The sequence below is a fragment of the Stegodyphus dumicola genome, chromosome X1 (genome assembly GCF_044657685.1).
Source record: "Stegodyphus dumicola isolate Sdum_Otavi_A_Nest chromosome X1, ASM4465768v1".
Lineage (NCBI taxonomy): Eukaryota > Metazoa > Arthropoda > Arachnida > Araneae > Eresidae > Stegodyphus > Stegodyphus dumicola.
Window position 1 is genome coordinate 180838481 of NC_140780.1, and position 24844 is coordinate 180863324.

General features: G+C 32.4%; 1 long non-coding RNA gene across 1 annotated transcript in view; it reads right to left on the bottom strand.

Moving 5' to 3' along the window:
- Positions 1-9326: 9326 nt before the first annotated feature.
- The window catches only part of LOC118183200 (uncharacterized), a 46986-nt gene continuing 31468 nt past the window's right edge, over positions 9327-24844 (bottom strand). The window contains exons 2-3 of the long non-coding RNA XR_004757199.2: positions 14401-14481; positions 9327-11145 (exon numbers count right to left, since the gene is read on the bottom strand). This is a non-coding gene — a long non-coding RNA (uncharacterized LOC118183200). The remainder of the gene's footprint in view (positions 11146-14400; positions 14482-24844) is intronic.

Below are 24844 nucleotides of genomic sequence, written 5' to 3' on the forward strand. Positions count from 1 at the left end.
GCCTGTTATCAGGCTCTACACTATAGCAAGAGATTCGTCCGTCAAGAGCAAGTTGCTCCATTCATCTCCTCCCCATCTGAGATGCACCTGTGCCCACCTTCTGCGGGCAACACGGTGGTCCTGTGTCATCGCAAGACAAACCATTGATTTGCGAGAATACAAACCCACATGGTGGACCTCGGTTTCAAACAATTTGTGACGAAACTCTGGTACCAGCAGCCCTCTGAAAGTGCTGTTGCAAGAAAGTGACGTTCATAGTGCGGTTTCAACACCAATCTTTATTTTGTGTTGTTGCAGGCGTACGACTTTGTCCCGAACTTCGGCGAACATTTGCAATATACAAAAACTGATTAATCGGAAAATGACACTTTGTGAAACTCCTAACGCATCACTTGCAACGGATTGCGTTTTACCCTCCTCTAAACGATCGATGTCCCTCCAAGTTACTGATTCAGCTGAAACATCGTATTCACTGTTACAAAACATTCAACGCTTGTTAATACGTAGTTTTTAATCTCATCCTACAGAAGGAATGCTGCAGGTCGATTTTCACTCCTTATCTAAAATGCGTAGTTTTCGACATCGCAGACAACGTTTTCGTATTCCCAACTTTGTAAACGTTTCCCTTTTTAACTTCTATTTCATTTTTGTTAAAAAAGTTGTCGATTAGGTGGTTATTTCATACCGAACTCACAATATCCCCTAATTGTTTTGAGCAGTGTATTTGTCAAATTTTGTCTCATTTCAAGCAGTCCTTCAATGTGTGGCATTTTCCCTGTCGAACAGGGTATTAACAGTTCTTTTATTTATACAAACCTCTAAAAAAATCTCAGAATTTCGATAATAAGATATACTTTATCTTAAGATATCAAACGTGATGTAAACATAATTTTATATCTGTTTTATTATTTGTTGTTTATTATAAGTAAATAATAATTTTAAAATATTCAGATGTTTCATGTTCAAAAAAATTTAAATCAAGAAATAATTAATTAGTTTTGTTGGAAAGATGTTTTTAGTTAATATGTAAATCATGTATCACTTATACTGGATATTCTGCTTCCTCCGAGAAGTTATAGCAATTAAGTTTGTGCAGAAAAATTGTAGATAATGGCATTATAAATTTACTAAACCGGGAAGGAAATGAATCTATGGATTCTCCATCTTAGAAGGTAAAGAGGATTTATTCTACATACTGTTATTCATAAATTAAATTCGTAAAAATCGGTAGTAATATTCAGTCGTTTGTAAAAAAAGTTTCAAAGAGAAAAATATGCCCAACGTAATTGAAAATTAATTCATATGTCATAATACTTAATGTTTTGATATCCATAGACCTTTATAAAATTTCATACTAATGCAATGTGTATTAGAAAGAGATAAAGTATTATTTTCAATTATAAAATATGGTCTTATAATTTACATACCTTCCATATTTGATATAATTAATTGCTTGAAATATTAATTCATCAAGATTATTTTTGTCTTATTTTTGAGTATAGAAAGTATTCCAGAATATGGTAATACCTTTTTTTGAGCACAGAAAGTATTCCAGAAATTCGAATTTCTGTGGACAGATGAGCAAAAAATGTCCTATAAGTTGGAAACGCATAATTTGCGAGGCAACGAGACTTTAAATATCAATGACACGCGAATGTTACGGTTATAGCTGCCTACTCAGTGTGAATGTTGTGGATGCATTGGTCAATGTCCTCAATATGCCGCTGGAATTTGCGAAAAAAAGATTTTGATGTTAAAAGAGAAGCCAAAGTTCTTCACTGGATGCTTAATGAATCGAAGATAAGGATACAGACCGAGCTTCCGCATCTTCTTGTTAGTGATTTTCAATGTACCGTAACTCATAAACTACATGTTTTCTGATTTTCAATGTACCGTAACTTATAAACTACATGTTTTCAGTTATATCTTCATAGGCTATTTTTTGTTCATATTAGGCCGTAGAATGTCTTCCCGACATTTGGGGACTTTATTTTGGGGCATTCCGCATATATACATATGTATATAGGACTTAAAAATGAGAACCGTTTTTTAAAGCCCTTTTTTTTAAAAAGGCCTTATTTCTCAAATGATTCGGACGTGTTTTAAAAATCTGGTGTTTTAATTAACAAAAAGCATCAATGGTTCAAAGAAATTTATAATTTTTAGATTTAGAGCAGGTTAATGAATTATGGTAAAACACCGAAAATACAGTTATTCCAAAAAGATTCGACCTTTGTTCGATTAGCTAAACAATGCGTAATTAAAAAACATTAAAAAATGAACTAGAAAGTTTTTTTTGTGTTTTGAAACTTACAGAATGAAGATATGCCTCAGGCAAATTTCCGAAGAAATCAAATAAATTTATACTATGATAAAAAAGCAAAAACATTTTAGATTCCACAGCATAGTTAAAAAAAAAAAAAAAAAGTATTCGACTTTTTCTAAAATGGAAACAAAACGAAAAAAAGGGGGATTTATATTGTAATAAATATTTTATAGGATGTTCCTTAGCCTTAATAATGGCCTTTCAGTCTAGATGGCATGCTTACAACTAGTTTTTTAGTGTAATCACTTTGTATTTTATACCATTTTTCCGCCGGCTTTAATTCTTCCTATAAATGTTCAATTGGATTTATGTCTGGTGATTGTAAGGGTGTTTCAAGTACTTTGTGTTGTATAACAACCAAAGTCTGGTATTTAGGGCTTTATGTTTCTGATCATTATCCTGCACGAACACAAAATCTGTCGATAATCCTGTAAATGAAGAACTGGCATATAAATTTATTTTCAAAATGTAAATATACACCTTATGGTTCATTATGTCAACGATAAAATGTAGTTTTCCTATGCCTGCATCCAGAGCTTAAATTGCGCCGGAGCCCGGCTGCGGTACTTCTTAGTCTTTGGGATAAATCCTGATTCTAGCTGGAGTGCACCGGAGCCCTATAAGAAGGCTCCTGCGTCTCTTTTATATAATTGAACAAACTTTTGGTTAGATATTTTATCTAAAAAATTTTATTTTCAGTAATAAAATTATATCAAAAATCGTTTATTAAGTTTCAGTCTATCTCTTTACATTTTGTTGGATAATTTTAATTATTTAATTACTTTAATCATTGATTAGTTAATTGTTTTAATAATTAATTATTTAATTATTAATGATTTGATTAGTGATTTTATTTATTTATTTATTTATTTATTCTTGTTCCCCTCTCCTGACGGTTTTCCATAGGGCTCCGGCACTTCTAATTTAGAAATAAGGCACTGCCTGCGTCAGGCATGCAGCCCCAAACCAACGTCAGGCATGCAAGTAATGTCCGCCATACTTTACTGTTGGTCGGAGATTTCTCAATTCAAATTCTTTATTTTGTTGTCTCCTCACCTTACGTTACCATCTGTTCCAAATAAGTCATACTTACTTTCGTCACTAAATATAACTTTTTTCCAAAAGTCTAGGGGCTCGTTTACATATTTTTTTTTGCAAATGATAGCCTTTCTTTCTATTGACTTCAAACACGTAATATATTTTTCGAGCTGATCGTTCTTTATAACCAAACTCTTTAAGAGCATTTCTTACAGTTTGAGTACAAACTTCTTTCTTAATCAGTAGTTTCAATTTTGGACCACTTAATGTCAGATCTTTTTTTAACTTGTTATAAAAGATATCGTTTATACCTGTCAACTCTTTTGGTCGCCCTCTTTTCGGCCTGTTTACAAAATTTATTGACTCCAGATGCCTTTTCACTATGTATTTTATAGTTTAAAGTGGTCTTTTAATAGTGTGAGCATGTTTCTCATATGTTTCTCCAGATTTCCTTATATTAATTACAATTTCTCTTCCTTTAATTGTAGTTTCTTTCCGACACATTTTTAAATTTCCCGCTTAAAATTGCACAAATGAATACGAATCAGGGGCAAAAGTTTCAAATAACCTTAAGGCAATACTCCTGTAAAAAAAAAAAAAAAAAAAAAAAACCGGAAATTTGTGCAGATTTAGTGCTCCATTTGGATGTTTTAAATTTCTGCAACTAACAATGGAATTATCGAATGCACCTGAAGTTTTTTAAAAGAGAAATAAGAAACATTCTAGCGACATTTCGGAGGTTTTAGTTTATTTTCATAATCTTTTTATTGCAGTGAAATTACATAAAAAAACAGGATGAGGTTTTAGCTCAAGTAATTAAAAGATTTAAAAGAAATTAATGTGAAATTCAGTCAGGAAAAACTCAGTATAAAGTACTAGAAGCGTAATATTTGAAATAGTGTTTGAATTGTGCATACGGCCGGCGTCAAAGCTGCACAGGGCGGTGATAATATGTTTAGAGTTTATTGAAGCACTTGAAGATTTATTGAAGAAAATTTAGGAACGCCAAAATTTTCGGAATTTAAGGCAGGTACTTGAGAGCAAAATTTAAGGGCGTTGAAATTCTTGTAAGTTAGGGAGACAACGGGTAGTAGAATTTAGAACTCGCAGAGATTGCACCGGGCGGCAAAATGCCAAGCGCCGGCTCTGTCGCCTAATTCACTCGGCCACTGGTGGGATTATTTTCAGAACTAATATTGGCCTTGAATTCGTATCAACGAAATTCTTTCCAAAATATTCGAGTCAATGAAGTCCTTATTGAAAGTTTAAATCTGTGTTTTACCTCCCTTACGTTAGAACTTATCCAGAACTTAGAGATCTATCTCAAAGGTAAAACATTTTCCCTCATACTACAAAAAAGAACAGCCCCTTTTCCATCGAAATGCACACTAGACTTTTTTTTTTTTTTTTTTTTTTTTTTTTTGTGTGTGTGTGTGTGTGTATGGATGTACACATTTCTTTCTGACTCTTTAAACTAGCGACAGGGACATTCATAAACTCTGACAGAAACAACTGAAATTAAGTTAATGAAAAAAAATTGACACTTAAGTACAAAATACCGAAAAATATAATCCCAGTATGCAGACTTCAGCTGGATATCGCAAAATGTCAGATCATGCGCTTAATACACTTAAACACTGGAATTTTCCTGCCAGTCTCAAATATTACTTTAGTAGATATATTAAGGTTACAATGCTGTTGTAACAAAAATGATTTATAATTTTATTCATAGTATTGTGTTGTAATGTACAAGCCACCGGGCGGCAAAACGTCTACACTTGACCGACGCTTTCATTTTATTGCAAATATCACCCTAATACAATATTACATTTTGCAAAAAATATGCATAAGCCTCACGTAATGTAATAAGCAAGTTCTTGAAGAGCGAAAAATGATGCGTATTAAAAATTAAAACGTGTTGATGATAAAAAAGCAAGCTAAATTTCTCTAATTTAAACTCTTCTCCATGAATAAAAATATACCATAGCTTATGAAAATATTTTGCTTGGGTGAATTTGATTGAGATGTACCTCAGATGGCTTTTCTGAAGCGCATTTCTTACTTTAAAGTCTCTTTTAACAATCAGGCAAACTACACATTTTTAGCAATATTTTAGATAATTTTAAAAGTTTCCTGAAACCCAGTAAAAGGCTGATACCTCCAATTAGTTTAGCACCTCCTTTAATGATGCTTAACGGTAGGATATCGTTGAAAGTCCACTGCTACTTTGCCTATTCTTTTCATTTTCCACTTCCTCCTAGCCTTGTTATGAGGCGAAGCTTCTCAAAGAAGTGAACCTATCTTCGCCTCAGGATTTGATCAACATTATGTGGCACTTTTCTGTTTTTCAAGGAAAAGCGCCTCTTATTCAGAAAGCTATTAATCGCCTGCTGTCATTTAAAAATGGGGAGCATCCTGTTTTTAACAACACCCCGTCCATTCTCGAGAGCTCCTGGGCTAAGTTGCCTAAGGGCTTAGAGGGGATTCTGAATCTTTAGATATCTGGATATTCGCTCCCTCTCTCTACAAATCGTATGTCTACCGTACTAAACCATCTAATTTAATTGTCAGCTATACTTGACTTGTACATTAATTACATGTATTACGGTGGCACGAAAGCCTTCATATATAGGTGGATATATTGAGGTTTATGTGCAGTAAAGTTTAACCTACCTACAATAAAAAAAAAAAAAAAAAAAAAAAAAAAAAAACAGTGTTACATTATATATGGAGCCTTTCGTACACTCCTGTATTATGTATGTGTGTATATTACAGCGCAAAAATACAAACTTCTGACATCCCAAAATTTGTGTTTTGGGGCGCTGCGTTTGGTCTGATATGGTAAAGCGAAGTCAGATTGCTGTAGGTAGGCATAATTTTCGCAGCGTTTTAGCTTTTCTGCATTCAGTAATCATTTGGGTAAGTATTGGGTAATTATTTATAAAGTAATTATTTGGGTAGAACTGCATTCAGTAATTATTTGGGTAGAACTTTAATAGCCAGCTGTAAGTATCGTACAGACCAAAATACTCTAAGATAAACACGCAAAATGTTTTCGAGAAAATTAGCATCAGTTCTTATAAAAAATTAAATAAAATTTAGTACATTTTGTACAAGAAGTCACACTAATTTTAAGAACAGAGAAAGGAGGCTTGTCCATAAGTTGGCTTCATATAGATGAGCCAAGTCATAAGTTAGAATAACTATGAAATCTTTATTTAAGAAGTTAGAGAGTTTGCTTAACTCAGATAGAACACAAATAGAATACAAATAAAAATTAACAGTTTTTCCAAACATTTAAATCTAAGTTCTGAAATATAGAATTTACAAGATACTCATTTATCAGTTTTAAATAGCTTCAGGCTTACCTGTTAGACAATATTATCAGGAGTATATCCCATAAAAGCAGGTAACATGCTGAAAGGAATGCCGCACAAATACAATACAAGTACAAAATCTTTTCAAGACTTCTGCATCTAAAAAACATAGAATTCTCTCTCGCCACTATATGGTTTGACGCTGGTTTGTTTTTGATGTTGCCAAGTTTCATTATGCAGAAGTAACACTAATTTATTATAACAGCCAGATATGTTTAGGCCATTTTTTTTACAAGAAACATAATTTAAGGATCTGATATTATAACATGGAGGTAAGAATAAAAAGGAGACGCCATTCCCGCACTACGCCTGATGCAGTGCTGCCGAGCTTTGGTAGCCAAAGAAGGTGTTTTGTTTACATCCATAGCATGTTACCTTGACCAGCAGCTTGGTAGTACTTCCACACACGACAGTTCCATGGAAATCGAAAAGCTGGGACACTTCGGCATAAAAGAAACGGTCAGTATGTGTAATAGCAATTGTACAAGAAGCATTTACGCAAAAATCACATTTTGGTTATTTTTCGATAACTTGCAAGAGCGATTTTTATTATGTATTTGTTTAAAAAAATTCTCTAATATATTTGCAAAAATACTGTAAATAGTTCAGTTGCGTCAACTGTATGCAAAACTTACCTTTATTTCATGTTCAGTGATTAACAGAGTTGTAAGGAAAAATATCAAAATAAAGTTCTCTCTCTCCTTTTTAAAATTATATTTAGCAGCATGTTCAGCTGATGACTAAATGTAGCACAAAACTATGAATGAAAAAACCTTTGTTCTTCAATACATATATTGTTGAATGAAACGTAATCAATTTTTATTTCTTAATCTAATCCCTAATAAATGAAGAAGAGTAGTTATCTGCTAATTTTAAAACATTTTCAAGACATGAAAAAATCATCATCGATGTTATTAATCGGTATATTACAATAATTCATATTAAATATTGTTGCCTTTTGGATTATCTTGAAATATGTAAATTTAGATCAATTAGTTGTTTAAACTGTTTCAAAAAATGAAGAAATGTTGGTGTACAGAGTAAGGCAATCGAGATTGCAATCTGATGATAATGGATTATTGTTTAACTACGAAATGGATAGTTGTTATCTATTATACTGTCACAGAATGATTAAATTGGGTTAAATTTGCTAAAAATACGTTTTAAATCAAAATTTTGAAACCCGATGGCTAAATGTAAATATAAAATTATGCACGTTCAAATATTTGTCGTTACGCCATAGGTCAGGCTAATAGGATAAAGCATGCAGGAGCTATCTGCCTAAGGAAAGAGATGCCTTCGCCGAGAAATTTCGACGAAAAACTGAGCAAGTATTAAAAATAGTGCATGTAATTTTCATACCATTTATATTTATATATATTTCTTATTCAAAAAATTCTGATATATGCTAGACTATATGTTCTGCTACTTTACTCAAAAAATATAGGGATTAAACTGATATTAAAGATTTGCATATCCCCAAAATGGAAAACGTTGAATGTATCTGAACATTTATGCATATCCTTATAAAAAGATGCATTAACAAAATACGCAAATATTTGTTAAATTACATGTAAATGTATTCGGAAATGAAGGATTTATTTATTCATAAACTCTTGGGAATGTTACTGCGTAGAAATCTAGTTGCTATATATATATACATTTTTAATGGTTATAAATATTATCTAAATATATGATGGCCTTAATATTTAATTGTAAATATAAATTGAAACTCTGTTGAAAAATATGTTTATAAAACTAGTTAAGTAAAAACTATTCATACTGGAAAACAGTCTATTAAAAGGAGATGTAAAAAAAACAGTCTGTGAGATGCGTACTTAAGGAAGAAGGGAATTAGAATTTTTAGAATTTGTATTGCTGAAATGAAGGATAAAAAAATTTATAATTATTAAAGGAATTATTTCCTTAGATTTTATCTTATTTTTTTATCGCTTTCAGACGTTAAGTACATGGAAATCAGAAAACAGCAGCAACACCTGACTATTAAAAATAAAAGGTGCTGTAATTTGAAATGAACCGAACAGACCATTGATTATACAATAACGATGATTTTTGATTTAACCCTTTCTCCTGCTGTCAGGTATACCTGCCAGCAAGAAATGCGCTCATTTCCCGGCCGACACGCTGGCGTGCCAGAGCGTTTTCTCGTTCACCCCGACCGTCACACATTTGTGCCAGTGTCCTGGAACGTTTTAAAAACTATAACTTTTGGCACAAGATAGCATTGTATGTCCATATGGTTTCAGATACATGTACATTTGACCTTCTACTCGAAATGAGAGTAGCATTGCTCACATACACGTGGTTTTTGATTCCATAAACATAAGGGGAAAGGAATGTTTCTTAATGGCATGCTTTATGACATCTCTTTAAGCTATCATACATGTTAAATTTAGTGTTTAAATATATTTTCCCTTACTTTACATGAAAATATATGAAAAATGCTCACTTTAAGAAATAATTTTCGGAAGCGCTATTCAAATAAGTTAAAAGTTTTAATTGATAAAATACATTAATAAACTTTTAAATTAATAAAAAAAAGTACAAGAAAGTCTGTTTACAAACGATAACTGGAAGTTAGACACTCAGTGAGCTCAATCTCTGACAAAATGTCCATATGAAAATCACTAGAAATACCGCTTTCTAACTCTTTAGGAAATGAATCATCACTCTCATTCATATCACTAAGTGGCTCATTTATCAATCGTCCGATAAAAAACGCTTGATCGGCATCATAAACTGAAGTCGTATAATGTATATAAGTAAACTGAAGGCTTTCCGAAATAAAAACATTGCCAAACGTAATAGAACATCACATAATAACCCTAAAAGGCTCTACATGGTAGCAAAAAATGAATACAAAAAGGATTCGCAGGAATATAGAAACGCGAATATTTATATCGCAGGAAAACACTCTATGAGTGCGTTTCTTGCTTCTTCATGGATTTAGGCTTACTAGCATAAAAAAAAACCTCCGGCCCTGGACAGACTTGCGAAACAGACTGCCGGCCTCAGCGGTCAGCGATAAGCGCGCGTTTGCACTTCCCGTCGCAAAAGGGTTAAAAGATGCCTCAGAAGCTGAAAATCATCTCATATTTGAAGAAGTGTTTCGGAAAGAATTTCTGTAAATAGAAAATAAATAATGCGTGATTTTAATATTAATAATAGAATAAAATTTGATTTTAATTTTTATAACCTTTAACCTAATAAAATCGAATTGCATTAAAATTTCTTTCTAATGTAATTAGCGAAAACTTGTGAAGGCATTTCATTCAGATTAAAACTGTTCTGGGAAAAGTATAGCCTTTAGTTCCGTTCAGAACGAAATTTTGTTTAATTCTTTCACATACTTAGAACTCTGAAATATTGTAGAAAAAGGAAATATATACGTTTATACTTATATTTACAACGTAATTACAAAGTGTTAACCTCCGATCATGTCAAAACCTATTGATCTTAATACAAGTAGCAACTCACTGAATGCTTTAGTCACCAGGAGCGGTGCGTTGCCGCTTCAAGGCAGTGTAGAGGAAAAAACAGTTCGGGGCCTTTTCTCTGTGTCGTACTTCCATGTATGAGTCAATAAAACTAAGTGTATTTTTTTATTTATTTTTACTTATTTATTTATTTATTTTTAAGTAACGTTAGGTTAGGTTATTTGAATATATATTTGAAGCACACAATTACTTGAGGAAAGAGATGGCTTCGGACTAGTCTATGGGAAAACAGCTCAGTAGTCACGTTATGCATGGGGAAAACCACGACAACCAACCATAAGTTAAAACCAAATTAGCAGAAAAGTTTAAAAAAAAAAAAAAAAAAAAAAATGGCTTTTTACCTTAGGAAACTGAAGAATTTTGCAACTGCAAAATTTAACATTTTATAAGATCTTTGTGTAAGTCTGGTCAGTAAAACGTTCATTATGCTTTATTTAGTTAAATACAAAATGGTCTGCCTTTACGAGAAATATTCCCGAAGATATTAGACATTAATCATTTTGTGGGGCAAGCTACAATTTCAATGATAGTTACTGAAAAGTAATATCTAAATCAGAAAATTCATTCTCTAACATGCCAATGAGTTTTATAGATAAATTTACGAAATATTTTGCGTTTAGCCTAATAAAGACTATTGAACATTTTACTAATTGAGGTTTTCGCTCCATAGTTATCATATAAAAAGCAAAACTTTGTTTTAACATTTTAGCTAAATAGTTTTCACAAAATGCTCTGTCTTATTTTGAGAAACATTATAAAAGGAAGTACATGTTCTGACATCAACATTTAAAGAAATAAAGTCTGTAGCTCTTTTTTATAGAACATTCTGCTTGTAGGATTCCCGACCATTCCATAGAGTTGTTTCATCGGCATTCATTGGCACTACCTGAAATAAACATTTCATAAATAAAACGGTCCATTTTAGTACCTAGAGAAAGTTTTCACTCAAATTTGCTCCTTTGCGTGTGAGCGCTTTGTCCCAAACAGATTAATGTTAAATCCTTAATTTAATTTTTAAACTGATTGTAATTTCATATCAAAATATTTGCAAATATTAAAACAAAATAAGGGTATACATTTATTCATTTCAAGCCCATATTTTTTAAGCTTACTTGAAATTGAGAGATACAAGGGAGGTGAACTTGCAGAATAAAAATGATAATAATAATAATAAAAAAAAAAAAAAAAAAAATCCAAAAGAAAGAAGACTTTAGTTTCTTAGGCGGTTGAATGCGTTTCTTTCAACAACGCTATTTTGGTAATGGAGTATCGGTTCAGCGAACCGCGTGTCCAGTTTTTCTTTAAATCTCCCGAAAATGGGCGTCATTCAGTAGGAAACAAAGCAACGCCTGCCTGCTTCTCAGTTTCGCTATGCCCCTCAAACACCAACAGAGACAATTCTCAAGTGAAAGCTATTTAAGGTCAGTCTCCGAGTTTCCCTACCTGGAGAAAAATCAACATACGCATCAGCCAGCTTGCATTAATTGCATCGACTACCAAGCATAGTATTAAAAAAAGATCTTGATTTCACGGGAAAAAGTAGTTCTTGCATCACAAAAGATTCGTCGTTTAGGAATCTTTTTCTTCGGAGCAAGTGGAGCAGTCTCTTGCAATACTCTCACCGCTTTCTGTATGTTGGAACACGCGTGAGAAACAGTTCTTAGGTTTTGAAAAAGGTTTTCAAGCAGAATTAATTTCTTTTTTATTAATTTGATAAAGTAAACATGCAGTGAGTGAAAAATTAGCGAATAATTCCTTTTATTTTCACAAAATATTAAAAAACAAGATACATTTAAAGAATGTTTTCTTTAATATATTTTGAAAATTCCAGTATTCACCAATTAAATGATAGACTGAAAAACCTTAAAATTTGCTTGATATGTGTCTGTTTTAGAAAGTTTCAGAGAATAGAAGTTAAGGAATTAGAATGATTTTCTCTTTTTGCATTTCTTATTATTTGTTATTTGAAACGCTATTATCTTAATCTGAGTTTTCTCTTTCAATCTGGTATTAAATTTTATGAAAAGATTTCAAATTTTTTAAAGCGAAAATGATACTATTGCATACATATATAATAACAATAACTCAATTTCTCATAATCAAAACGATATCATTTGACAACATAAGTAGCATCAAATGAAACATATTTTGTTTTTGCCATTTTCCTTCTCACTGTTTTTCAACTCGTAAGAAATAGATATTCTCCATTAATCAATCATATGAAATCTTTCACTTCAATGAGAATTTAGCTTCAATAACTATTATTGTGAACTAACTATGCATTATTCTTGCTTTAGATTAAACTTTGCTCTTCGAAACGCTAAATATTTTCAATACTTATACACTATTACGTCACTATTAACAAAAATAACACTGAGTTTATTTGGCTTTACGTTTCAATAGACTCAAAAATCTTAACAATATTTGTGAAATTTTTCATAAATCTATTATATTAAATGCATTTAAATTTCTTATACGACAGTTTTCATCAGAATTAACTACGCCAAACATTATATCTTGGGCCACAGAAATAGATTTACTTCATCTTCGTAATTATTGCGTTTGTTAAGTCACTAAATTTTTATGATTTAAATTTCAGTTTCATTTGAACATTATGTTTTGGTCTAGCTCTATAGATAAACGAAAAAAAGATGCAAAATCTTCTATTACTTAATTTCAATATTATTTTTAAATTACGTTATGCTTGTAAGTCGTCGTAATTTTAGCATTAGATTGCATTCTTCATTTTATATTGTTATGCGGAAATTTTTTGAAATATATATGATACATAAAAAGTACTTTGAGGTATAATACCTGCTCCGTATGTTTAAATTTTTCTGATGTGGATCTAATTACTTTTGTTTGAAGGTGTTAGTATGGTGGTTCCCTATTTGGAGTCTCACTTCCTGGTTCACATAAATCTGGAGTTAAGCTTGGATATTTTTTCCTAAACTCTTAAAATTTCTTATTAAATGACTAAGATTTACTTGCTGATAGTCGAATAAATGTGTCTTATCTCTAAGCTTACCGGCATTGTTTAAAATTAAAAATAGTTTTGCATCATTTTCATTATAAGTGCTTATACACTTTCATTTACTGACTAATTTGCAATAGATCACAGCATATGAATATTTTAAAATATGAATTATAAATTATCTTTAAATTAATGTCACTTGAAATTCCACCTAAATTATCGTTTTCTTGTCTCCCCCTTCTTTCCAAAAAATGGACTTGCAGTACCTTCATAATTAAAGGCGCGTATAATGAAATAAAATGCACCATAACACTAACCTGGAAAAGAAAGGGTTAGAAAAAGCTCTGCCTTTGGGAAAAGAGCTTATTAAAAAATGCAAACTCAATAAATGCAAACTCGGTTCCTAGCAGCGAACAATATTTTTCTTTTTCCCAAATAACGCATATTGACTTCATCTTGTGTTACCATGACGACGAACGAATTAAACAAATCATTCCCTGCTCCACATGGCATTGCGTGAGCTACGAGTTACTGGTTTCGCTTTAGCCTCTTGAAAACCTTGAAGCAAAAGTAATGGCTAGTCAAAAATGCCTAAAAATATGAAATATTTCAAAGATATTGACCTTCAGTTGGCTTTGTGCAGTTTTCCCCCCTTCATTTTTATTGAAATAGCATGCAAGGATAACACTCAGAGAATTAATATCGCATATGGAAAATTCTACATGAAGTGGAAAAAGATATGAAAAATTCTGCATAAAGTGGAAAAAGAAATGGAAAATTCTTTTTTTATGAAACCATAATAGTAATAGCCTCATTTATAATTTACTATGACTGAAAACTAATGCTCTGAAAAGACAGTATTATCATTGCAGATCTTGAAAACATTTTACCGAAGATAATGAAAAGTACATGTAACAAAAAAAGGGATTCGTTTCAACGCAAAAATTTACATGTCATTATCCTGACATTTATTTTTCACAGCAGATTTAGAAAGCCTTTTTCGATTACAAACAACTTTAATGCAATACTATGGTTTAATGCATTTCAGTAAGCACTATGGATAAAAATTATTACATTGCTAATACTAAAAATGCAAAAATAAAAGTAAATATTCATTTTTAATTAAAAATACACAACATCGAAAAATAAAACAATATTTTTCCTTACTTTATGGCTTTTAAATTTTCTCTTCCTGGTATGGATAATTTTTACTACTTCTAGCTTCCGGACATCTAAACAACATGGCTCCTAAATAAAGAAAAATATCACAATGTTTCAAATCACGTTCTTTAGTAGTAGTACATGAGAATATTAAAAAAATTTTGCTCTCATTTTGAAAATTTGCTTTAGCACTTCAGTTTGTAGCATTTCCCTATTAATACAAAACTTTTAACTATTTACAAAATATAACGTATTTCGAAAAATTAAGCAAGATAATAGCAGATAAAATATACATGCAGGTCGTAACATGAAAGACAGTTTGCAATTATTATTTAGTTTTTGAAGCAAAAATATACAAGCAATATACAGTTTTTGCATATAAGTGAAAGCTGTATATATATATACATAATCTTCCAATTTGTACAAAATTTCAAGTGATCACACTTTTGTGGACACACTGTATCCACAAAAGTCCTCATGCGGTCTTTATTTTCGCAGCCATTGGTGGTAGACACATGCTTATAGTAACAAAAGTCTTTTAAATAGAACAAGTATTTACGTATTGGCATTCTTAAACTTAAAAAGTCAATTTTATAAAATTATGAAATTTAATTTTTATATATCCCCGTCCCTATAGTTCTATTAAATATTTTTTCTCTCATTTTAAGAAAATAAAACGCAAGAAGTTTCGCGAAGAGTTGGGCTGGGTTAAAGAATGTATTAGAATAATTCTAGTTTTATTTTTCGCCCCTTAGATGCCATTCAATGATATTATTTTGCGATTTACTAGTCTGTAACATTATTTAATTTAGAATTTTGTCGCCTATGGTATGCCCAAAGAAATTTACACAAATAATTCAAATGCTAAAAAAAGTACATTATTATTACTCTCATGCAGTTTTATCACTCTAAAATCAATACTTTATGAGGTAGTTCTCCCGCCTTCCTAGCGTGCCTTCGTGGTGTAGCGGTCAGCACACTGAGCCGGTATTTCAGAAGTCCATGGTTCGATTCCCGGCGAAGGCGTTTGCTAATTTTTCATCTTGCCTGCTTCCAAAAAAATACCCTAATGACTCTACAGTGGCGCCCGAACTAAAAGTGTATTGGCTGATGATTCTCTTCACCCAGGATTTCGCGATTGGGTTTCTTAAAAAACCCCCAGTCGCCCTTTAAAAGGGGAGAGTATATAAGGTATTTCTCCCGCCTTCCTAGCGTGCCTTCGTGGCGAGCCGGTATTTCAGAGGTCCGTGGTTCGATTCCCGGCGAAGGCGTTTGCTAATTTTTCTTCTTGCCTGCTTCCAAAAAATATCCTAATGACTCTACAACTTAAATTAGAAATATTTTAAATTTTTGCATATAATGTTATTAGTTGGTTACGTGTCAGTACTGAAGCCTGCCTCAGTTTCCTAGAAAATGAGTTCTGCAACATTATTTGAATAAGATCTCCATTTTGAATAACATGTATATACTTGTCATTTAATTTATTAACGTTAGAAATCTTCTCTTATACTGATATTGCATTTTTGGTTTCGTATCGTTGCAAATATTTCTCGCTTTCATGCGATATGAAAGTTTAAATTTAAATATCTTGGTCATCTTTTGTGGTATGGGAGTTAAATATTTATTTTTAATTTTTTGGAATTTTTCCTAAACATACTTGAAAAGATTGTGGGAGCGTATAAAAAGCCATATTTCGTATTTTTTACAAGGTTGATTTTTTTTAAACTGAAAAATATCTAAACATGAATATTTGTTTCAATTAAAGCAGTTTTGCGAAAATAAAGGTCGCATAAGGACTTTCAAGACACGCTGACTGCTAATTTATCTGTAACGTAAAGTAATTTTGTAAAATAAGTAAAATAGTGATCAGCATTTTTTAGCCGTAAATATCTTCTATATAAACCAACTAAAATATGTTAACGAACAATACAAAAATTTATATATATACCGTTATTAGTCACAATTGTGATACTAAATTATACAGTTTGAAACAGCATTAATTAATTAAGTTACAATTAAAATATGATAAATACTGATAATCTAAATAACAGGCTTTGCAAATTGTTTAGGTAACTAATATTAGAAAATAATTCACTGAAAGTGTTGAACCATATTAACAACTGCTTTTTTCACACAATATATTATGCATGACAGGGTTGAAATATTCAACTGTAAAATACTTAAAAGTTTGAAAAATTCTTACATAGAATATTTGATAAAATGAATGCTGCATCAATGAACGTCACTTAATGCATGAAGTTCGAAAAACTAACCAAAATGAGTGCTTGTACTTTCAAATACAGTGAGAAACTGTACTTGGGTTTAATGGTTTAATAATTATGATGACTTTTCAAGCGGAACTGATGATATTTCTTTACATTAAAGAGTAATTCGATACTAAATACATCTGTGTAAAAGCTTAAGATACTTAAGGCTTCTGTACAGATGGCGTATCTAAAAATATATTGACTTTAATAGTCAGGGGTGTAGCTAGAGGGGGGCAAGGGGGGCATCTGTTCCCGGGCGCAGAATCCAAGGGGCGCCAAACTGATGTTACCACATTTTAGAATTAATTGTTTTCCATCCTTGGCAAGCAGTAGGGGGCGCGAAATCTTCAGTTGTCCCTGAGCGCTGTGTGTGTGTGATTATGGCAAAGCCTCGAGGGCTATCTGTCTAAGGGGAGGGATGCCTTCGTGGAGGACTTTCTAAGGGAAACTGGCTCGTATACACGTTACACATGGGGAAAACCACGAAAACGCCCATGCAGCCAGCCCGTTCGCGGAATTCGAATCTCGGACCGAACTACCAGTGTTCAGCGACATTACCGCTCGGCCGCTGGTGGGCTCCTGAGCGCTGAAAATCCTAGCTACGACTCTGTTTATAGCGAATGTACAGTTATATATAGTTTAATGACTGAAATGTCTACGGTTAGATAATATCTTTTGTATACTTGATTATGAAGCTTATCTGTAATCTCTTGTTTGGAATGTGAATAAATTGAATGTTAATAAATTTGAATGAACAAGCAAATAAAAATAAAATGGCACATTCCTATGTTACTTCCAATCAATTTTGGTATTTATTCAGATAGCTGCTTGAAAGAACATAATTATCAGCGATATTCAATACCGATATTTATGCTCCTTCATAAATACTGTTAACTCTCAAATCAAAGTAGGTATCTAATGAAAGTTTTGTTGTGCTTGCAAAATTTGTTTACCTTTTTTTTTTTTTTTTTTTTTTTTTTTTTTTTTTTTTTTTTTTAATCTGAAACATTAAAGTAGCGTTAAAGGAACATTTTCCTTGCATATTATATTAAAAAAATGTCCACTGTCTCTAAAGCTCCAAACACATTACTAAATTCCTTTTCAATAACTTAGCACAAAAATGTTATAATACTTGTGAGTCACAATAGTCATTCTTTATGTTGTATCTTTAAGTAATGCTGATAATTTAAACCCATTAAAAGTTTCCATTTTACTAAAAACTGTCTTCAACATATGTTATCCAATGCATTTAAAATCACTGTTACTTTTTTGGATCTGGTTCAAATGCCATAAATACATATTTTTACGGAGTTGCATAACATAACCTCTAAAAATTTATAACTTAAAACTGTAACAAATAGGAAAACATTATTATGAAGGTAATTTGCAAGTGATTCACGTTGAAAGATATGACAGGTTCAGGTGAAAGTGTAGTTTGACACCCAATGTTTACTATAAGTAATGTGAAAGATATGACAGGTACAGGTAGAAGCTAGGCCAGCACCTTCGTAGTACCACATGTAATTGAGGTACTGCTGAACCTTGCTAACTGTTAAACTTTTCACCCCAATTTTGAGGGAGAACACCCGGGGGATGGTCCGAGAATCTCCTCTTTTTTACATCAACCTCTTGAGAGAACTTTCTGAGATAACTGAAAGATATGACAAAAGAGATATTTGCAATAAAAGATAATATAAAGTACTTCTCCCTCCATCTTAACATGCCTTCCTCGTGTAGTGGTCAGTACACTCGGCGCGTGTTCGAGAGGTCCGTGGTTGAAGTCCTGTCGAGGACATTTCTCATTTTTCATCTCTCCTGCTTTCAACAAATACCTAATGTCTTTACAATGGCGCTCTAACTAAAAGGCGGTGAATGATGATTTTTCACTACCAGGATTTGGCGTCCCCTAATCCCAGTCGCCCTTTGAAAGGGGAAGTACATAACGTATTTCTCTCGCGTTTTTAGCATGCCTTCGTGGTGTAATGGCACGGCACGTATTCGAGAGGTCCGTGGTTCGACTCCCGGTGAGGGCACTGCACATCTTTCATCTCTCATTCTTTCAAAAAATACCTAATGTCTCTAAAAATAATACAAAAAATTAATTCTTGAAAAATACAAGTGATCTCAAATATTGCAGAAGCTTTGCACTACATTAAAGTTAACACATACAGCTAATGTCTTATTACTTGATTTCGCGTGATTTAGTATCAGACGTGAAATGTTAGTGTATTTCATTTTACTTATAACAAAAAAAAAAAAAAAAAAAAAAAAAAAAAAAAACCTCAATTCAATGGTTTTAAGATTTTGCTGCAAAAGAAAATTCTGAATACTGACTACATTTTTTATATTTGAAATGAACTGTTTAATTTAAATAGTCTAAATAAAAGATTGCGTCTTCTTTTTTCTAGTTATATGTATTTTACTCCTATTATATATTCTACTACTATTGTACTATGGACTAATAAATAAAACACTGATCAAGAAAATAGACTACGATTACTAAAAATCAACTATTGAAGTTTATAGTGAAATTCACCCTGAGTTTACCTTCCAATACTTTTTCAACACAAAGTTTAATAGAAAGCAAAGTGTTTATATATAAATTTATATAAATTATACAAATATAAGTTCTTATATAAATTTACATTATTATACAAAATTATATAATAATGTAAATTATATAAATTCTTATTAATATATAAATTTATTTTTAAATATCGTATAAATTTCTATACACATATAGAAATATTTTCTTATATAAATTTACATTGCAAATCCTAGTGTGAATGCTACACTAAAATTTCACTTTTCAATAATCCGCAGTATTCATATGCAAAAGGTAAAAAGTCTTTACAAAATTAAATACAATCATATTTTTCTTTTAAAAATTTTTTCCATTATATACTTAATATGTTATCTAGCGATTAAAATCACTTATCCATAAGTGTATACTGGATTGAACTTTCCCGTACACCTTTATGTGCTGCAACGAGATAGTGCTGATATATTTCTTTCAAAGTTTCTATTAAATATTTGAAAAGCGAGCTAAACAATAAAATAAACTCTGTATTGAATGCTTTTAAAAATTAAAAATTTGCCAGTGTTATCTAATTACATAATCAAGAATGACGAAACTTATGAATACCTCTGTTTTAAAAACCCCTGTTTTAAACCCTTCTGCACCGATGAGTCTTACCTATGATCCTGCGTGTGTACCATTCTGTTCTCTCTCTCTCTCTCTCTTTTTTTTTTTTTTTTTTTTTTTTTTTGTTAGTTCTTCTATATTGCATATATCTATCGCAAGAATTTTGATTTCGACAGGCATAAGTACTTTCGTCTCATTGACCTTTACGCAATCAGAGTACTACACAAACTTGAAGAAATGTCTAATTAACTCACACATAACTAATACAATTCTTCAGCAGTATGCCAAGCTTTTGGCTGCAGTTGTGCCTGAATTCTTGCGTATGAATATGACAGTGTAATCCCATATAAAGGAGGTCAAATGGATTAACACTTGGAAAACGAGGACGCCAGGCGCCAACAAAGATTAGCCCATTCCTTTGATTTTAATCCAAGAAACGCATAAGATGCTCTTAGACTGGGCGTTTGAAAATGTCAGCTAGGTCCTAGGTATTAGCCAGGCGTTCATAATAACATTCATACAAAAAAAGGAGGGCTTCTAATGCAAAAACTATACAGTCTTATTCTTAGCAAACAGCTCGTCGTATTTATTGTATGTGTCACTAAGCTGCCTCATCAGGTACCACATTAAACTTGTATTGCACCACCAACATTCGTGTAACTATGGAAACGCCTTTTTATTTGTTCAAATTTTTTTTCTGTAATGTTATGATCAGCCGGTGATAAAGCACGTTTTCCTTAGTTTGGATTTTCTAATCATAAATACTGATTTTATATCCAACTAAATTTCTTTCCCCTCTCTGAATTGAAAAACCTGTGGCAGCGCAATCATGTGTAAGCAAGTGATACAACTTGAAAATACTTTTTAATGGGGTTCTTTGCGATTAGTAAACAGTCGCTGGTAATTAAAATTTTCGTCTTTATTTTTCAAATGACCATAAACTTTTATTAAAGGTCACTACATAACCGGGAGCCTGCATAAAAAGTAAAATTTCATAATTATTACAAATCTGATTTTTTAAATTAAAAATGGCTAGAACATGAATATTTGCCTCTTTTAAAAACTTCTGTAACTAGAAGTATTAAGTGGTGAGAAAAAAACTTCAACGCTATATGAACACCTAGTGGCCTATCCGCTCAACAAATCGAACTGAAATTTCAAATATTGTTATTTGATTACCATCAAACATCGATAGCTCGATATTGTGATGATTTAAAACAACAGAGATCTCACTTATGACTACAGTGAAAAATTTCGAAATTTTTATTAAGCAACACGTACTTCTTTCCTGCGCAAATTGTTCACCACACTGAAAAACCATAAATAGCTTTAGAACGTTATACGTATGACGAAAATTGCCGAAGTAAAGGACCAATGACAACAAAAGAAAGAATGGGGAAGGAAGTTTTACTGGAACTACACGTTCACAATGGGCTCACCTTCGTAGGAGATAATACATGCGAAATATTGTTGACAACAATGACGAACGTAACATGGCAGGAGAAAACTGTGCATCTTCACGCTTTATGGTATCTTTCATTTCTAAGAAATCTTCGGGATTCGATGTGTACAGCTTAGATTTCAGATAGTCTTAGAACCAGAAATCCATCGGAACGAGCTCGGAGGATCACGGTAGCCACGAAATTGCGAAGTTACAGAAGATGACTCTATCTCCAAAGTGGTGTTGCAGCACTAGTCGAACGCATGTGGTGACGTATGGAGGAGCATCATCTTTCATCCATACAATGTCATTAACGACATTTCGCTGCAGCAATTCTGGAATTACGTTATTCTGAAATTTTGTTGTATGCCGAATACTTGGGATGGAACACGTTTTCATACCTGTGGAAGTGACCTCTTCGAAGAAGTATGGACAGAGAACGAATATGCTTGCAATGCCGCACCACACATTCACTTTAACTCCATGTAAAGGCGCTGGTGCCCATTATACGGATTTTCGTTAGCCCAGTGAACGCAGTTCTTGGAGTTTACATTCCCAGATAAGGAAGAATACACCTCATCTGCCCATAATATCCGCAGCTACCACCTACTATCTTCATCATATCTGATGAGGCAAAAATTCGCAAAGTCGATACGCTCTTGCTCATCTCCAGTTTTCAACATCTGGAGGCTCTGGAATCAATGAGGAAACATCCGCAGAACAGAGCGCAGAAGTTTGAAGACTGAGGTTTTCGGTACATTCAAAAACACTTCTTGCAGTATGCAACGGACTTGCAGTAATAGTATTATGCCTTTTCGCATCAACCTCAACAGGAACACATGGTCATTCGTATCGCCTATCACATGTGCATCAAACTTCTTCAGGTTTCTTTAACAAATCACGTACAATTTTTACGGAACATAAGCGCCGTCTTAGCTTATGATTTCGCGTCTAAACTTGCACTGCTTTGGGCCATTTGAAACTATTTATTTTTATAAGGAATATAAATCACTGATGTTATTGAAAAATTTAACAAAAGTGTCATTAAACTAATTAGAACTAAATATTGTAAGATAGTTTTGTTTCTATTGCATATTTTTTAGAATGTATGACCTTGGATTATTATGAGCTCAGAGTTAATATTTCAGTGCTTAAGTTGTTAAAATATAGAGAACTAAGTTTTACGTTTGTTTGAAGTGTTTTTATTATGTTTTCAAAAAAAAAAAAAAAAAAAGGAAAAAAAATGTGTTGTGCATGAATGTTTTTCGGTTCGTTAAATATTAAAATATCTTTGCAAACTATATTAATTGCAGTATATTGTGTTAAAGCAACTGTTGAATGACGGGTAAACTTTCCTGGTTATATCCATTTTGTTATTCCATCTAAGATGGGTTAAATTTGCATGGAAAATAAATAAATTAAATATTTAATTCTGTCTAAGTACAAGAGAGCATAGTATCTGGCAATGGTACATTTACAGATAACTTTGTAAAGGAAGCTGGTTTGGATTTTCGAGGAATATGAAAATCCATGAAAGCTTTAGAAGAATAGACTGGCAAACCATTTCACCAGGAACCGAACTTCATTTACGGCAACTATATGGGCGGCTCTCGACTTTCGCACATGTTAAATTTTCGAAAGATTTTTTATCGATATTACAAAATATATTCGCTTCCACGCAGTCGCTCCCTCTTACGTTGCTAAGGATGGAGTTCTCGGGTTCGAGACTCAACCTCCGTCGAGAAATAGTCGATCGAGCGACCATGAGGCCACTTCGTAGCCAGGAGGGTCTGAGTGTACCCCCCCAATGTATTACAATGTATTACATCAGCAATAAATGTTAATGAAGCATATCTGTACGAAATTAGAAACGTAATGACGCAGGCATTTTCTTTAAGCCTCCAGGAAGTAGAAATTCAAGCTGTCGAGATGGGTACTGCGTTAATAAATAAAGATTAGTTTATTTTTCATTTCGCACCGGCAGTTAAGCAATACTGTAAAGATAAAAATTTGCTATTTAAAGCAATATTAATCTTAGACAATGCCCTGTTACGAATATATACTACTTGATAATCAATTTTATGTTTCTTCCTACCTAATTTTATGTTACTTGCCTCATACAACTCATGGATCAAACAATCATAACTACGTTTAAACAGTATTATATGAGGACAATAATAAATCAGATCATTAAGGCAATTGGTTGAGAAGGTGGGCTACGTAAAGAGATTTTTGGAAGGTAGTAATGTGTGGAACTCAATAAATAATCTGGAGACCCGTGGACTGAAATAAAAGGGACAACAATGAAAGGTTCCTGGAAACAGTTATGCCCACAAATGATGAGTGATTTTATAAATTCTGGAGAAACTCCAGAAACTACCACAGATAAAATAGTTAACCTAATGAATGAACTAGATTTGGACGTCAGCAATGAAGATGTTAATGAGTTGATTGAATTTTATTCAGCACCTCTTTCAAATGAATTCAGTGAAATACGCAATGAAAATAAGGAAGAAGAAGCTGATGGGTGGTATTCAACTAACTCTTGAAAAGTTTATAAAGGAAATACCTGAAAGCGCTTAAGCATGCCTCGTTAACTTAATTATGCATATTGGCAAATAAATAATATTATTCATAAATAAATATTTTAAAATATAATTTATTCATTTATATATTTTTTAAATTTCTCTATTTCGAATATTCAAAAGTCGCACACATTTTCAAGAATAAATCATATGCGAAAATCGAGGGCCACCTGTAGTCGGGAAAAAGCTAACAGAGAACTACAGAAAACTATAGAATTATTGCAGGTTTTTGGCCAGTTAGGCAGAGAGTCCGTCTGCGTTGTGCCTTATTCAAACAAGCAGTATAGTTTGTTTCATTTCCTAAAGGATTAAAAAATAAAATTAGACAAAGGTTTTGGGGAAGCCACTGAGTTGATTTCAAAACTCAAAAGTTAAGTTTTGAATTTTCACCGAGAAAAATATTTTGTAGGATTGTCGCCAAATGAAAACAGTCGAAATAAAATCAGTTTATTAGTAGATCTTATTCAGATGTCAAAATAGGAACAAATAGGAATTATAGGGAAATTGCATAAATGCAGAGAATGCAGTCCAGGATACACCGCAGATTACAAATTGATGCTGCACCGGAAAGAAAGCGGGATAAACAGCAACTGGACGTTGATTTTACTTTTGCATTCAGCTTTCAGCGATTCAAACATAATCGCCTGTGCAGTCTGCAGCTGAAGAAAGCGATCATGTTTGTACTGATGACAGCGATTTTTTAATGCGAAAGAATTAGAGTTTTCGCAAAGAAATCTGAGTAATTTCAAAGAAATTCTTTCAAGGAAATTTAAATTGTCGTTCAAATAAATATTTCTTTTATAGGAATGGGAATAAAATAGCTCCGTTTAACGTATTTGAAAATTTTGCAATTCAAGTAAACGACTCTTCACCCAAGTAATTTCAATTAAGTTTCACTGGAAGTGCTTAGATTTGAAAAGAAAAATATTAAAGAAACACATTTTTGCATTTTCCTAATGATTTCTTTTGCGCATTGTTGTTCACGTGCAGACTAAATAATGGCCGAGTTGTT